At 46.7% G+C, this 16386-nt stretch overlaps 1 long non-coding RNA gene across 1 annotated transcript; it reads right to left on the bottom strand.

Moving 5' to 3' along the window:
• Window positions 1-6176: 6176 nt before the first annotated feature.
• LOC140717015 (uncharacterized) lies at window positions 6177-15032 on the bottom strand. The gene is made up of 3 exons (XR_012096411.1): window positions 14929-15032; window positions 14419-14503; window positions 6177-6397 (listed from the first exon to the last, which is right to left on the bottom strand). It is a non-coding gene; the product is annotated as an uncharacterized lncRNA (long non-coding RNA).
• Between the last annotated feature and the right edge of the window lie 1354 nt (window positions 15033-16386).

The following is a 16386-nucleotide window of genomic DNA, read 5'->3' as shown; positions in this document are numbered from 1 at the left end:
CCTGGTGGCGAATCTCACCTGGTCCCTCAACACCAGCTCCATAGCAAAGAAAGCCCAGCAGTGTCTCTATTTTCTGCGAAGGCTGAGGAAAGTCCATCTCCCACCCCCCCATCCTCATCACATTCTACAAGGGTTGAATTGAGAGCACCCTGAGCAGCTGGATCACTGCCTGGTTCGGAAATTGCAACATCTTGGATCGCAAGACCCTGCAGTGGATAGTGAGGTCAGCTGAGAAGATCACTGGGGTCTCTCTTCCCGCCATCACGGACATTTACACTACACGCTGCATCCGCAAAGCAAACAGCATTATGAAGGACCCCATGTACCCCTCATACAATCTCTTCTCCCTCCTGCCATCTGGGAAAAGAGACCGAAGCATTCGGGCTCACACAACCAGACTATTTAAAAGTTTCTTCCCCCAAGCTATCAGATTCCTCAATACCCAGAGCCTGGACTGACATCTTACCTATTGTCCTATTACAATATTACCCTATTGTCCTGTTTATTATTTATTGTAATGCCTGCACTGTCTTGTGTGCTTTATGCAGTCCTTGGTAGGTCTGTAGTCCAGTGTAGTTGTTGTGTTTTTTTCTCTGTGTTGTTTTTTTATGTAGTTCAGTCTAGTTTTTGTACTGTGTCACGTAACACCATGGTCCTGAAAAACGTTGTCTCATTTTTACTATGTACTGTACCAGCAGTTATGGTCGAAATGACAATAAAAGTGATTTGACTTGACTTGACTTGACGCTGTATGACGCGCTTCCAAACAACTGAGTTCCAAGTTGGAAAATGAAAGTTCAGTCCTTTATTACAGAACCAGCAAAGACAAACTATCTTATAGCAATTTTAGATATAACAAAACTAAGTTAACAATATAACAGAATAAGAGAATTGGCCTTCAAATGAGCATACTTAAGCATTCAGCAAAAAAAATTATCTCCAGCTCACTCCCTCTCAACTAAACAAAATAGGACAAAGCGTGAACATGTAATTATACTCATATGCTTCTACCACGTCCCAACCCACGTGATTCACTACCATGAGCCATAATAAATACGCAACATTAAATATAATACAGACATGCAGAAACCCTAGATACACGAAGAATTTGTGGAAAATGAATATCTGGTATTTATAAATGATAGAAGTGTGACAAAAGTAAATTTTAATGCAGGTTCTGAATCAGCAATTGATTTAGCATTAGTTACAGCACCTTCAGCAGGAAAGTGTTCATGGGAGGTTTTGAAAGAAACAACAGAAACTCATGATCATTACCCTGTATTGTGCAGATTAAGAACTGAAATAGTGATAGATCAGGAAAGTTTATAAAGCTAGCAGGAAGAAGCTTAAGAATGAAATTAGGAAGGCCAAAAGGGGCCATGATAAGGCCTTGGCGATCAGGATTTTAAAAAAACACCCCAGGTGAGAGAATAGGACCAAACAATGTGACAGTGGAAAAGTGCATATGGAACCGGAGGAGGTTGCAGAGGTACTTAATGAATACAGTACTTTGCTTCAGTATTCACAGCAGAAAAGGACATTGGCGATTATGGGGATGACTTACAGTGGACTGAAAAGCTTGTGCATATAGACATTAAGAAAGAGGATGGGCTAGAGCTTTTGTAAAGCATCCAGTTGGATAAGTCACTGGAACTGGACAAGATATACCCCAGGCTACTGTGGGATATGTGGAAGGAGATTGCTGAGCCTCTGGCAATGATTTTGCATCATCACTGGGGACGGGAGAAGTTCTGGAGGATAGGAGGGTTGCAGATGTTGTTCCCTTATTCAGAAAAGGGAGTAGAGGTAGCCCAGGAAATCATAGACCAGTGAGTCTTACTTCAGTGGTTGGTAGGTTGATGGGGAAGATCCTGAGAAGCAGAATTTATGGACATTTGGAGAGGCATAATATGATTGGGAATAGTCAGCATGGCTTTGTCAAAGGCAGGTCATGCCTTGTGAGCCTGATTTAATTTTTTGAGGATCTGACTAAACACATTGATGAAGGTAGAGCAGTAGATGTAGTGTATATGGATTTCAGCAAGGTATTTGATAAGGTACCCCATGCAAGGTTTATTGAGAAAGTAAGGAGGCTTGGGATCCAAGGGGACATTGCTTTGTGGATAAAGTGGTTATAGGCACATCATATTCTGCATGGAGGTCGGTGACCATTGGTGTGCCTCAAGGATCTGTTCTAGGACCCTTTCTCTTCATGATGTTTATAAATGACCTAGATGAGGAAGTGGAGGGATGGGTTAGTAAATTTGCTGATGACACAAAGATTGAGGATGTTGTGGATTGTGCAGAGCGCTGTCAGAGGTTACAGTGGGACATTGATAGGATGCAAAACTGGGCTGAGAAGTGGCAGATGGAGTTCAACCCAGATAAGTGTGAGGTGGTTCATTTTAGTAGGTCACTCAAAGCTGCTGCACAGGTTGACTGTGTGGTTAAGAAGGCATACAGTGTATTGACCTTCAACTGTGAGATTGAGTTTAGGAGCCGAGAGGTAATGTTGCAGCTATATAGGACCTTGGTCAGACCCCACTTGGAGCATTGTGTTCAGTTCTGGTCACCTCACTACAGGAGGGAATAGGAAACTATAGAAAGGGTACAGAGGAGATTTACGAGGATGTTGCCTGGATTGAGGATCATGCCTTACGAGAATAGGTTGAGTGAACTTGGCTTTTTCTGCTTGGAGTGACGGAGGCTGAGAGGTGACCTGATAGAGGTGTATGAGATGATGAAAGGCATTGATCAAGTGGATAGTCAGAGGCGTTTTCCCAGGGTTGAAGTGGCTATCACAAGAGGGCACAGTTTTAAGGTGCTTCAAAGTAGGTACAAAGATGTCAGGGGTATGTTTTTAAACGCAGAGCATGGTAAGTGCTTGGAATGGGCTGCCAGCGGTGATGGTGGTGGAGGTGGATACGATAGGGAATCTGGGACCTCATAAGAGAGCCCTCCCTCCATCCTCCCTCCCCCTGCTCCTCCTCAGCCCCTCCCCCTCCCCTTCCCCCTCTCCATCCCTCTACCCTCCCACCGCTACTTCCCCCTCCCTTCCACTCCCAAGACTCCCCCATCTACTCCTCCTCTCTCCACTCCCCTTCGGTCACCTTCCCCTGACCCTCTCTTCCCCTCCCCTCTCCCTCACCTCAACCCTCCCATTCCCTCTCTCCCTTCCCCTTCCTTTCAGTCCCCTCAGCCTTCCCCTTCCCCATCTCCACAGGGTCTTTTAATGGACTCCTGGATAAGCTTAGAAAAATAGAGGGCTATGAGTAAGCCGAAGTAACTTCTAAAGTAAGTACATGTTCAGCACAGCTTTGTGGGCCGAAGGGCCTGCATTGTGATGTAGATTTTCTATGTTTCTGACACTGAAAACTTGTGTTTGGAGCGATGGGGAGGAATTTCTTTAGACAGGGGAATCTGTGCAATCCATTGCCAGAGATGGCTCAGAAGCTGAGTCATTGGGTATATTTAAAATGGAGGGTGATGAGTACTTGATTAATAAGGGGTCAAAGGTTATGGAGAGAAGGCAGTAGAATGGAATTGAAAGGGAAAATAAAAGACACGGACAGCTACAGAGGAAGGAAATTTTAGAGTGAGGTGGGTCAAGAGCAGGCAACTGGGACAGAGTCAGGTGGCGGTTCAGTGGGGCTGAATACAGTTTTGTTTTCCACTCTCTGACCTTCATTGAGACCATTTCTCATCAGTTCCTTTTATAAACACATTTCACAGCTGAAGTTCAAAGTCAATTTATTTTCCAAGTATGTTAACCATGTAGTATCTAACGATTCATTTTCTTGTAGAAATAGCAACCCAACGCTCACCCCCCAGCCTGGGGTGAGGAATGGGGCTAATTCCAGACGGGGAAGGTAACAGACAGGGTTCCTGTGAGGTAGCCCTCCCAGAGGGGGAGGATAGGGGGTGGGGGGAAGGGGGAATCTGGGACCTCATAAGAGAGCCCTCCCTCCATCCTCCCTCCCCCTGCTCCTCCTCAGCCCCTACCCCTCCCCTTCCCTTCCCCTTCTCCATCCCTCTACCCTCCCACCACTACTTACCCCTCCCTTCCACTACCAACACTCCCCCATCCACCCCCTGTCCACTCCTCCTCTCTCCACTCCCCTTCCGTCACCTTCCCCTGGCCCTCCCCTCAACCCTCCTGTTCCCTCTCTCCCTTCCCCTTCCTTTCAGTCCCCTCAGCCCTCCCCGTTCCCCATCTCCATAACTCCCCACCTCTTCCTGCTCCTTACCTTCCCTCTACCTTCCGCTCCCTCCTCCCTCCCCTCAACCCTCCATCCCTCTTTCTCTCTCACCCACCCGCTCCCCTTCTGCTCCTTCCCTACCCTCTCCTGCTCCATCCCTTCCCCCAATTATTCTCACCCTCCTCTCCCTCCACCTCCCCTCCCATCCTCCTCCTCCATCCCCCCTCCTTCCCCTCCCCTCTGATCCTTCTACCTCTCATTCCTCCTCACTTGTACATCTCCTCACGTCCTGCTCCTTTCCCCTCATTCTCCTCCTTCCCCTCTCTCAACTGCTGCCTCTGCCTCCTGTACCACCCTCCTTCTCACCCCCTCCTCCTCACTCCCCTATCCTCTGTCTCTTCCAGCTTCTCGCCCCTCACCATCCCCACCCCTCTCCTTCTCTCTCCCACTCCCCACCTCATTCCCCTCTCACTCCCCCTCCTCCTTATTCCTCATCCCACTTCCTTCCCCCACCTCACCCCCTCCCTACCCTGCCCCTACCCCTCACCTCCGTCCAGCCCACCACCTGTATGTGTGTTTGTGGGGGTGTGTGAGGGGAGGATGGATCAGGGAGGAGGGAGAGGGGGCTGAGCGGAGGAGGAAGGGGATGGGGAGAGGGGGAGGGTGCAGGTGAGAAAGGGTGTAGGGAGGAGTGGGCACAATGAAGGTGAGGGTGGGATGGAGGGAGGGAGGAGAAGGGGAAGGAGCAATGGGAAAATGGTGTCCGGTTGGGTCAAGGTTTGTACTGCACGTGAGGGTTGTGGTATACCTGGGAGTTTCGGTGCACACTGTGTGTACGGGGATTGGAGTGCAGAGAAGGGCTGCAGTCCACGTAGCGCTCAGGGCATGTGGGGATTGCAGTGTGCGCAAGGGTCGTGGGTCACACTTCGCACCTGAGGCATTGTGGAGTTCACAGAAGTTGCAGAGAGAGCGGGAAATTGTGGAGTGGGCAGGGGTAATGGTGCTTCTGTGAATGGTGGTTTGCACATGGGCCACATTGCACATGAGGGTTACAGTTGGCGGGGTATTTGCTGTGTACACAGAGGTTTTGATGTCTGCGGGGGCGGGGGAACATGCGTGGGTCGTGATGTGCATAAAGGTTGCAGATTGGAGAGTACACGGAGGTTATGGTGTGCACGGGGGATGTGGTGTTGGCGGAGTGCGCTGGGATTTCAGTGCCTGTGGGTGTGTGTGTGTGTGTGTAGGGGTGCATTGTGCAGCGTGTATAGCTTGTGGTTCTGTGGTGACCGTGGGGTTTCGGAACGCGCAGAGGTTACATTGCCTGAGATTTCCATTCCGTGCAGGGGTGTTGTGTGTGAAAGGGTCGCGGTGTGTGGCTCTGAGGAGAGTGCTGCGTGCGGGGCTGATGTGCCTACAAGGGTTGCTGTGTGTGCGGGTGTGTTGGGGTAGAGGGACCATCAGTGAGGGAGGGAGGAGGGTGAAGGGGGAGGGCAGGTCTCTCGCACATTCACAAACACATACATACAGTGGGGAGATGGAGGGTAAGGGAGGTGGGAAGAGGGAGAAGGGGAGTGGGGTGGGAAGGGAGGAGGGGTAGGGTGAAGGGGAGGGGAGGGGAAGGGGAGGAGGAGTGGAGAGGAAGGGGAATGGGGGGAGGCGGAGGGATGGAGAGAGGGAAGGGGAGGGTTTGAGGGAGGGGGTGAGGAAGAGTGAAGGGATGGAAAATGGAGGGAGGGTTGCCTCACAAGATCCCGGGGGGCAGGGGGAAGGGGAAGTGTGTAGGAGGGGGATGAAAGGGGAGGGATAGGGTGGAGGAGGGGGAGGTGATGGAGGGGTGTGTGGGAGGGGAGGGGAAGGGAAGAGAAGCGGGTGATGAAGGGGACAGAGAGGGTGAAGGGAAATGGGGATGGGCAGGGTGTGTAGGAGGGGAGGAGGAGGAAGGGGTAGGAGTGGGGGAGAAGAAGGGAGGTGCTCTCTCACTGGAGGACCCAGGGCAGGGAGGAACGTGAGGGGATGAGGAAAGAGATTGAAGGGTGAGGCTGGGGGTCGAAGAGATGGTGTCACTGGTGGAGCCGTTGGGAGAAGCTTCAGAATGAGTTGGTAAATTGGTCACATGGTATGATGAGTCCGAGGACCAACCACAGCCAAGGCCTAGTGACATCATCATCCTGCAGCCAATCAGGAGAGCCGTCTGGAACCTGTGGATGACATCAACATCTTTGAGTGAATTTTGACGGAGGGTTTCAATAAGCTTGAGGTAGCGGGTTAATGGAGTAGAGAGGAGGGGAAAGAGTGTTGGAGGGATCCTCATATGACCCAGTCCCATCTTCCTGCGTTTGGCCCGTAGCTCACTGAACCTTTCCAATGCATGTACCTGTCCTACTCATATATCCAGTCCCTTAGAACACCTTCCAATAACTTCCCCTCTCTGATGTCAGGCTCACCTTTAATTCCTGGTTTAGGTTTAGAGTCTTTCGTAAACAGCAGGACAACGTTAGATATCCTCCAATCCTCTGATACCTCACCTGTTACTAAGGATGATTTAAATAAATCTGCTAGGGCACCTGCAAATTCTACACTAGCCTCCCACAGGATCCGAGGGAAGACCTTATCAGGCCCTGGGGAATTATCCATCCTAATTTGCCTCAAGACAGCAAACATCTCTTACTCGGTCATCTGTATAGGATCCCTAACCTCACTGCTGCTTTGCCTCACTTCTGTAGGAACTATGTCCATCTTCCAAGTAACACAGATGAAAACATTCATTTCAGATCGCAGCAGGCCAGGCAGTATCAAAGGGAAAAAAAGTACCGTGGACATTTCGGGCTGAGACCCTTCGGCAGGACTGGAAAAAAAATGAGTGGATTTAAAAGGTGGGAGAGGGGAGAGAGAAACACGAGGTGATAGGTGAAACCAGGAGGGGAGGGATGAATCAAAGAGCTGAGAAGTTAATTAGTGAAAGATACAGGGCTGGAGAAGGGGGGGTCTGTTAGGAGAGGACAGAAGGCCATGGAAGGAAGAAAAGGGGGAGGAGCACCAGAGGGAGGTGATGGGCAGACGAGGGAAAATCGCATGGGGCAGGGGGCATTAACAGAAGTTCGAGAAATCAATGTTCATGCCATCAGGTTGGAGGCTACCCGGACAGAATATAAGGTGGAAAGTGTGGAAAGGGCATGCGTTGGATGTTGGAGGTCTTTAATAATGGACGGTGCCATTCTGAGATACCGCCTCCTAAAAATGTCCTGGGTACTTTGTAGGCTAGTGTCCAAGATGGAGCTGACTAGATTTACAACCTTCTGCAGCTTCTTTCGGTCCTGTGCAGTAGCCCCTCCATACCAGACAGTGATGCAGCCTGTCAGAATGCTCTCCACAGTACAGCTATAGAAGTTTTTAATGTGAATTTGTGGACATGCTAAATCTCTTCAAACTCTTAATAAAGTATAGCTGCTGTCTTGCCTTCTTTATAACTACATCGATATGTTGGGACCAGATTAGATCCTCAGAGATCTTGACATCCAGAAACTTAAAGTTGATCACTCTCTCCACTTCTGATCCCTCTTATGAGGATTGGTATGTGTTTCTTCGTCTTACCCTTCCTAAAGTCCACAATCAGCTCTTTCGTCTTACCGACATTGAGTGCAGGTTGTTGCTGCAGCACCACTCCACTAGTTGGCATATCTCACTCCTGTACGCCCTCTCGTCACCACCTGAGATTCTACCAACAATGGCTGTATCGTTAGCAAATTTATAGATAGAATTTGAACTATGCCTAGCCACACAGTCATGTGTATATAGAGAGTAGGGCAGTGGGCTAAGCACACACCCCTGAGCGTGCACCAGTGTTGATCGTTAGCGAGGAGGATATGTTATCACCAATCCACACAGACTGTGGTCTTCTGCTTTGGAAGTTGAGGATCCAATTGCAGAGGGAGGTTCAGAGACCCAGGTTCTGCAGAAATTTGTTCCTCTAAATCTCGTGGACTGTTGGGTAGTCTATAAAATATCCCTATTAATGTGATCATAACTTTCTTATTCCTCATTCCCACCCATAAAGCCACACTAGACGAGTTCTCCAGTCTGTTCTGACTGCTCACTCCTGTGATATTTTCCTTGACTAGTAACGCCAATCCTTCCCTCCCTTAATCCCTTCCCTCTATCACATCTAAAACATAGGAAACCCAGAAGATTGAGCTGCCAGTCTTGCTTCTCCTGCAATCAAGTCTCACTAATGGCTGCAGTATCAAAATTTGTTGTGTTGATCCATGCCCTGGGCGCATCTGCCTTTCCCACGATACTTCTTCCATTGAAATATACACAACTCAGAACATTAGTCACATCATACTCAAACAGTGATGCCTTAGTTTGATTAAGACCTTAACATCATTGTTCACCACAACCTCTCCATGATCTGTACTGGTGCTCTGGTTCCCATCGCCCTACAACTCCAGTTTAAAACACCCATGAGGCACAGGCAAACCTTCCTGCGAGGATATTAGTCCCCCTCCAATTCAGGTGGAAACTGTACAGGTCCCACCGTCCCTGGAAGAGAGCCAATGATCCAAAAATCTGATGCCCCTCCCTCCTACACCAAATCCTTCGCCACATTTTAAACTGCATGGTCTTCCTGTTTCTGGCCTCACTATCATGTGGCATGAGTAGCAATCTTGAGATCACATTCCTAGAGGTCCTGTCCATTCATTTAGCACCTAACTCCCTGAGTTTCATCACTCTTCATCATATGTCATTGTTATCCACATGGACCACAACCTCTGGTTGCTCACCCTCCTGCTTAAGAATGCTGTGGACTCGATCCAAAATGGCACAGACCATGGCCCCTAGGAGGCAACATACTATCCATGAATCTTGTTTTGGTTCTAATAAATCCCCAACCACCACAGCTCATTTCTTCTTCCTTCTTCGCTTCTAAGTCAGACAGTCAGACTGAGTGCCAGTGACCTGACCGCGGTGACTTTCCTTTGCTCGGTCACCCCCCCAACAGTATCCAGTAGCGGTGTACCTATTGTTGAAGTGGATGGCCACAGGGGTACTCTGCACTGGCTGTTTAACACCTCTCCCCTTCCTGACTGTCACCCAGCCTCCTCAGTCCTGCAACTTTGGTGTAAAAAACCTCTCTATATGTCCTATCTACCACCCCCTCAGCCTCCTGAGTTCATCCGTTTCCAGTTCCAGCTCCTTCATGTGGTGTGTTGGGAGCTGCCGGTGAAGTCGTCAGGGACACTGAAGGTCTCCCTACCTTCCCTCATCCTGCAAGAGGAGCATTCAACTATCCTGCCTGGAACCCTACTCTTTTAACTGTGCAAATATAAAGAAGGAAAACAATAAATAAACTGGGGAAAAGAAACAAACATCTACCTACCGCTTTTCGCCTTCTCACTCTCAAGACTCCACATGCTGAAGCCTCAAAGAACTAATGCTTCAAATAACCACTCTACCACTGACCAACAAAGGCCATTCCATTTGCCGCTGCTTTATTTTAATTTCTTCTTGCCAATCAATACTAATTGCTGATTGGCCATCATCCAAAACACCAAACTGCCATAAATCAATGCCTTATGTACTCAATTAGTGAACCTGAGTGAGCTACGCCTTCTCATGTTTACTCATTACTGTATGGCGAACATGAGGGAAAGGCCCTTCACTCGGAGGGTGGTGAGAGTGTTGAATGAGCTGCCAGTGTAAGTGGTGGATCTGGTGTCAATTTTAACCTTTAAGAGAAATTTGGTTGGGTACATGGATGAAAGTTGTATGGAGGTCTACGGTGCAGGTGCAGGTCGATGTAACAAGGGAAATTAATAGTTTGGCATGGACTAGATGGGCTGAAGGGCCTGTTTCTATGTTGTAGTGTTTATGACTCTAGTGTCTGCACAAGATCTTCAGCTACCTATTTCATAACCCTGGAGTGTAGTCTATCTGGTCCAGATGACTTTTGGGCTTCCCAGCCTCTTCCTCGTTAGTAACAGCACCTGACCCTGACACTCCAGTCCAATATCCACTCTTGCCCCTCAGTTTCTCTTTATGCATCAGAGACTTAGCGTATCCTCTTTGATATTATTGGCTAGCTTACCTTCATCTTGTCTCTCTTTATGCTTTTATTAGTCGCCTTCTGTTGGTTTTTGAAAGGTTTCCCAATCCTTTAACCTCTCTATAATTTTGTTGTGTTATATGTCCTTTCTTTTGTTTGTTTGCTGTCATTGAGTCCTCTTGTCAGCAACAGTTGCCTGATGTCTCTCATGCCTCTGTAATTCCCTTTACTCCACTGTAATACTGATAGGTCTGACTGTATCTTCTCCCTCTCAAACTGCAGGATATCTATCATATTATGATCACTGCCTCCTAAGTGTTTCTTTAATCTCCCAAATCAAAGCTGCTTCATTACATAAAACCCAATCCAGAATTGTCTTTCCCCGTGTGGGCTCAACCACAAGCTGGACTAAAAAACCATTTTATGGGCATTCCACAAATTCCCTCTCGAGTTCCAGCACCAGCCTGATTTTTGCAATATACCTGCATATTGAAATCCCCATGACTACAGTAATATTTCCCTTATTATGTGCCTTTTCTATTTCCGATTGAAATTTATATCCCACATCCTGGCTTCTGTTTGAGGACCTGTACATAACAAATCAGGGTCTTTTTACTTTTGCAGTTTCTTAACTCTACCCACAAGGTTCTACATCCTCTGTTCCTACGTCACCTCTTTCTAAGGATTTAAATTCATTTTTTACCAACAGAGCAACCCCACCCACTCTGCCTACCTGTCTGTGTTTTTATACAATATGTATCCTTGGATGTTAAGCTCCCAGCTAAGATCTTCTATCAGCAATGTCTCAGTGAGGCCCTCTAACCGCACTGCAAGATCTTATTCCTCATTCCACATACTCCGTGCAGTCAAAGATAACACCTTCGTTCCTGCATTCATTAACTTTTTTGATTTTGCCCCTACCTGAACGTTACATTTCAACTCATCATACTGACTGCACTTTTGCCCTATCATCTGCCTCTCCTTCCTCACAGTCTCACTACACACTCCATTGACCATCATGCGTGTTATTTCTGCAAAGGATTCCAACAGATCTGTCAGGCAAGATTTTCCTTTATCATGTGCCTCCAAGTACCCGCTCACCACATCCTCAACAATCGACTCTTCCCAACAACCGAGGTCAGACTAACTGGCCTATAATTTCTTTGCTTCTGTCTCTCTCCCTTCTTGAAGAGTGGAGTGACATTTGCAATTTTCCAGTCCTATGCAAACATGCCAGAATGATTATTGAAAGATCATTCCTCTTGCCTCCATAATCCTTTTAGCCACCACTTTCAGAAGCCCAGGGTGTAGATCATTTGGTCCGGGTGATCTATCTACCTTCAGACCTTTCAGATTCCCAAGCAGATGCCTAGTGCAGATAATGGATTGCCTTCACTGCCTTCCTGCATGTAGTAGATTCATAATCCAACAAATTTCCTGGCATCCTGTGTAGTTTAGATGTTTCCTTCATCACAAGGTGTAGTGTCTGAAGGCCAATGAGTGCACGTAACTGACGCTATTGTGAAACTGTTCGGCAACAGTCTCCCATCAGAATGAAGAGGCATTGTGTCCAAAATAAACAAAGGAAAATCCATCTCTTTTCTCAATTAGTTTTTGTTCTTTAAGAGTACCATAACCCACTGTATTTATTAATGCTCTCCTTTAGAATGTCTGTAATTTCCCCACTATTTCTCAGAGCCTTTCTTGACCAATGGGACAGCTTTATTAATCTGCCAGTCCTCTAGCACCCCACCCTTGACTAAGTATGATTTAACTATTCCTGTCAGAGCCCCTGGAGTTTCTGCATCAGCGACCCACAAGGTCCAAGGGGACACCTTGTCAGGACCTTATCCACCACAATAAGCATCAAGGCAGCCAGCAACTCCTCTTCAGACATGATCTATGACCTCTACAGTCTGTGTCTGTCTCCCAAGTAAATACTGATACAAAAAATCCATCTCACCCTCTCTCTTCGGTTCCATGCTTAGATGACCATGCTGATCTTCAAGAGGATCGTCTTTGTCTCGTGCATCCTTTTGCTGTTAACATAGTCATGGAAACCCTTGGGATTTTCTTTCACCTTGTACGGCACTGCAACCTCATGTCCTTTTCACCCTCCTGATTTCTCTCTTAAAAGCTCTCTTACATTTCTTATACTGCTCAAGTGCCTCATTTAATCCTTCCTTTTCTTATCCTGGGCCTCAATATCCCTTGATAACCAACATTCTCTACACCTGTAAGCCTTGCCTTTTACTCCAAAAGGAACATACAAATTCTGTGCTCTCAATATTTCACTTTTGAAAACCTCCCACTTAGCAAGCATTTCTTTGCCAGAAAACAACCTATCCCAATTCATGCCTACCAGATCCCTTCAGATGCCACCAAGATTGGTTGTTCTCAATTTAGCATCAAAATACAAGGAGCATTCCTATCCATCTGTGTAATTATCTTGAAACTGATGGTTCCTTGTGGTTATCATAGAAGTGGGAGGGGAGGTGTGATTAGGGACACCTCCCAATTCTCATTAAACGCTCTCAATGGTGTGCATCTCCAATAGCCTCTGATAATCAAGTCCAGCTCCTGGAATTCACATGTAGTTTAGCTAATATTCCCAGAGCAGCCATTTCTCCTGATAGGAGATGGGCAAAGGCAGGTTATTAGCACCTTAAAACCAGACACTTCTGGCAGATGGCCTTGTCAGCCATGGCTGGCAGCTTATCTGGAGAAGGAAAACTCGGATCTCAAACCTCTGCTGTATTGCAGCCGTACCCACTCATGGGAATGCCTTTGGGAGTAAACCCTGAGGACTAATCTGGAGCTGGAGTCCCTCGGGCAATCCTGTGTGGAGTTCTACGCAGACTGGCAATTTCTGAGATGCCGCAGACAAATTCCACAGATTCACCACTGTCTAGCTAAAGAAATTCCTAAGTATCTCCATTCAAAATGAATCTTAGACTCCACTACTAGAGGAAGCATCCTTTCCACAATTACTCTATCAAGGCTTCATTCCAACATTTGAGAGGATTGATTGAGATATCCCCTCTTATTCTGAATTCCAGAGAGAACAGGCACAGAGCCATCAAACGCTCTTCATATGAGTAGCATTTCATTCCTGCAATCATTGTTGTGAACCTCCTTTGAACCCTTTCCAATGCCAGCAAACCTTTTCTTAAATAACAGGCCCAAACCTCTCACAGTACTCCAAGAGCAGCCTCACTAGTGCCTTATAAAGCCTCAACATCACATCCACAGTTTTATATTCTAGCCATCTCGATATAAATGCTGTCCTCTGCACCAACTCAAGTTGCAAATTAACCTTTAGGGAATCCTGCACCCGATGCCTAAGGCCCTTTGCATTAGGGTTTGCAAGCACCTTCTCCTTTGTAATGGCAATTTTACTCACTTCAGTCCCTGACACACTTGAACTTCCCGCATTCTGCAAGTGTCTTCCACAGTGATCCGCAATTTCCTTCTCCTCCATTCCTACCTCTCCAGTGTAACGCGCTGTAAGGTTTCACTGCTAATGTAATGGCCTCTCTGCAATGTTTCACTGCTAAGGTAATGGTTTCTTTGTGGCAGCAATGTTTGGGTTATGACTAGAGATAATGGGGCCTTTGGAATGTATTCTAGCCAACGAGCGGGATGTTGTTCTTTCTTATGGGTCTGGGAGCAGGGATTTCACAGTCTGTTGCCAGGGAGAGATGAGGAAAGAAGATGTGAATGGAGAGAGTTGCTAGACCACCAGACAGAGTGGACTTGGAGTGAGGGTCCGAGGGTCGGCTACACTCAGAGGAGGTCGCCAGGGAACAAATGAACGAAACCATGAGCTCCAATGTTGCGCATTAGGCTGTTTCATGAGAATGGGCCCTTTTCTCTTTTTTTGTTTCTTTACTAACCATATAGTCAAATTAAGAATTATAAAGCTCAATCGTTTAATCGCATATTGTGTACTGTTTGTCATTTGGTGGTACTGATTTGTAACAGGGGACACATCGCACAGCATCCACCCAAACAACATTTCGTAATTTTGGCCGGGCCAAGGGCTGTCTTCCCCTGGATTAAGGCGCGAGCCAAACTGAGTTACACCAGCATCATTTCCAGCAGTCCAGTATCTACTCTCTCTTTGTATATCTGAAGAAACATTTAGTATCCTCTTTCACATTATTTCTAGCTTACCTTCATATTCCATCTTTGTGTCTTTTTTTTTAGTTGCCTTCTGTTGGTTTTTTTAAAAGTATCCCAATCCAGTGACAGTCTCATTCTGGCAAAAGAAAAAGAAAGTAAATTCACAGGCTTACAACTAGGCAATGACAGCACTGTGTGCAGTACTCTGAGAGTCTCACATTTACACAGCATGACAATCCATCCTCACCTCCTTCACTATCCTGTCTACTTGAGTGCCTCTTTTAGGGAAGTCTGGTCTTCTACACATTGGTCTCTCTGTTCCGCAACTCTTCCTGAGCCCTGCCATTCACTCTCTATATTCTACTCTGGGTTAGATTTCCAGAATCATACTTGTCCAGTTAATTTCCACATGCCATTCCTTGGCCCAGTTTCCCAGGTCTCCATCCCACTGTAACCTCAGCCAACCCTCATTTTCACCAAACACTCATTTTGGTGTCAACCACAACCTCACTAATTGTTCAGCCTGAAATGTTGGAACATAAACAGAAACACCTGAACAACCTGTCCCTGGATCTTTTGAACGATCCATGTAGATATGTCAGAATCCATAATATCTGCCTCGAATATGTTTGTCTCTGGTCTCCACAAAACCAGAGTTTAAATCCTGTGGTGAGGTTGCATCTCACTGTGATGTGTCCCACTCGTGTCACAGTGGCCTTATTCTCTCACTGAGTGGACACACCTTAACATTTCTGCATTTAGTAAAAGCTTTGGTCATTGGTTGGGTTTCAGTGACGTGATGAGGGTGAGAGGAATAACTGGTTTACATGGTGACCCTGGGCCTGTGACCTTGGGAATGTTAGAGGTGGGGTTGTTCACTTTCTTTGCCCTTTGTCCGGGTTAAAGGAAATTCAGTGTTAAAACTGTGATTGAAAACAAAGAATTGGCTGACACATTTGGAATCTTTGTATGTTACAAAGGTACTGTCAGTAAATAATGTCTGATTTGTGAATGTCACATTCCTGGGGACACTGGGGTATGCTGCAACTCTTGGGTGAATGTAACACATGAATGTGCCTCCATTATTCCAACAGATATTTACAGCTAGACCTTAAATAATTAGAGTGTAGAAATATATTTCCTTTCATAACTCCTAGTCTATTGACCAAACATCTTTATTCTACAAGAACACAAGTAAAATACTGTAGGCTTTCAGCAGGTCCGGCAGCATCTATGGAGAGGAATAAACTGTTGCTCTTTCATGTCAAGACCCTTCATTCCATAGTCTCCTGTTCTTAACCCCACTGCTGATGTGAAGAGCTTCCCTGACAGCAGGTTATCAGGAGAATTAGTGAAAGAGAACAGTTTACAGGGAAATAGGTATGGGAATGGGATTGCCTTAGAGCCTGCAAGAACTAAGTCCATAACACCATGAGACATAGGAGCTGAATTAGAGCAATCAGCGGATCAAGTCTACAAAACCAAGGAGCTGATTGTTGACTACAAGGGGAAGAAACCATAAGCCAGTACTCATTGGTGGATCAGAGATGGAGAGGGTCAGACACTTCAAATTCCTGGGCATTTCAGAGGAACTGTACTGGATGCCACAAATGTGCAACTATAAAGAAAGCATGGCAGGGCTGTACCATATCTGGGTTTGGAAACATCTATGCCATGAACAGAAAAGCCTACAGGAAGTAATGGATACGGCCTAGTCTATCAAGGGAATAGCCCTTCCTACCACTGAGCACATCTCCACGGGGCAGTGTCGCAGGAAAGAAGCATCCATCATCAAGGACCGTCACCATCTAGACCATGCTCTCAGATTCCTCTTAAGTATTTCACCTTTGCCCGAAGCCTTTGATCTCTCACTCTAGTCTCACCCAGCCTGAGGGGAAAATGCATCTTCTGCATTAATAGCCGGCTGCTTGTATTTACCCTATCCACACCCATTAATATTTGATATACTTCTATAAGGTCTGCCCTCATTCTCCTGCACTCCAGGGAATAAAGTCCCAA

The sequence above is a fragment of the Hemitrygon akajei genome, chromosome 27, assembly GCF_048418815.1.
Source record: "Hemitrygon akajei chromosome 27, sHemAka1.3, whole genome shotgun sequence".
In the NCBI taxonomy this organism is placed as follows: domain Eukaryota; kingdom Metazoa; phylum Chordata; class Chondrichthyes; order Myliobatiformes; family Dasyatidae; genus Hemitrygon; species Hemitrygon akajei.
This window is presented reverse-complemented; position numbering and strand designations above follow the sequence as displayed.